Raw genomic sequence first — 1,455 nt, forward strand, 5'->3', positions numbered from 1 at the left:
AACTTCCATTCATGAATATTTATATTTTGTCTTTAAAGGGATTTTAAAAGATAAAAACGTTTATATGTCTTAATACAAAATAACAATCGCATATTATCGCAAAAGTGAAATCTTATTTTGAAACTACAGTCTATAAAACTAAGATAATTATTTGTAACATCAGCTACAAAATTTATTTATGTTCTATTAAAATAACCTTTTGATATTACAAGCTTTAATATAACTTTGTTAGTTTATCTATGAAACAAGTACCATCCCTTGGAGATTCTGCAGTTTCTTTTGCTTACATATTTGGTGCTAGTAAAAATGCAATCTAATATAAGCACACAAAATAAATATTTTATTTAAAAATGTTTAAATTTTTTTTATTACTTTAATCAGAATATGATGCAAAAAATCGATATTAATAAAATAATTAAAGTGGATCATACCAAACAATCTCAAATTCACTTTTAATAGGGTCAAGGGCTGTTTTTTTTTTTTAATATTTGTTTGAGACAATATAAACATAAATATATCTGATCATACTCCCAATAACTGAAGATCTATGTTTATTTGAGATTATAATTATTAAAGATTATAAGAATTAAGTTTTAGCTGATGGAGGCTTTTAAAAAAAACTTTAGAATCTCATTTTTTATCTTAGTCTTTTTATTATCTAGTTGGTTGTATTTTACTTATTTCTTGTTGTTATTTGTACTTATATTATTTAAAATATATATATAACAGACGAAGCACTCTATAATGTATTCGCACAAAGTTAAATAGAACATAATTTGTACAAGAAAAATTTAGAAGCATTTACTAAGTATTCGACAAAATTGGTGAAAATGAACTATTCATAAATGGATGGCCAATGTACTATGTTGTCGATAGAGACCTCAGACTACAGTGTGGAGACTCAGTAAGTTGAGCATACTTGATGCCACAAAACTGATATAATCTCCAAAATATTTGTAAACAAATTTAAAAAATATTTCACCAACCTAAATGTCATATAAGCTGTCCAAAATGGTGATTAAAAATTATCCATTTGTAGTAAACGAATACAATTTTATAAAGAAAATATTAATATACACAACATATTCACAGTTTCTTTATAAAATTTTTCTACATTTGTTTTATGTTTTATTATAATAGTAGATTAGACTGAGTGAAATTTTACCGTATTATTTTGTCTCGATTTTATTACCTTTGCCTAAACTGATAATATAATATGTTTTTTTCATTTTATTTAAACTTTTATAAATAACAATAATATGAAACGTACATTTTTTTTTTCATATTAAAACCAGTAAATTCCAGTGTCAAAATAGTTCCATATAAAAAAATATAGAAGTGTTCAATTACTTGAGACATTTCATTGGAATAACACTAGCTTAAGAAAATTAATAACATCCACAATTTGAATTTGAATTAATTTTCAATTTAGATTTACAAATTGTTGCATTTCAA

This window comes from Vanessa cardui, chromosome 4 (genome assembly GCF_905220365.1).
Source record: "Vanessa cardui chromosome 4, ilVanCard2.1, whole genome shotgun sequence".
Classification (NCBI taxonomy): domain Eukaryota; kingdom Metazoa; phylum Arthropoda; class Insecta; order Lepidoptera; family Nymphalidae; genus Vanessa; species Vanessa cardui.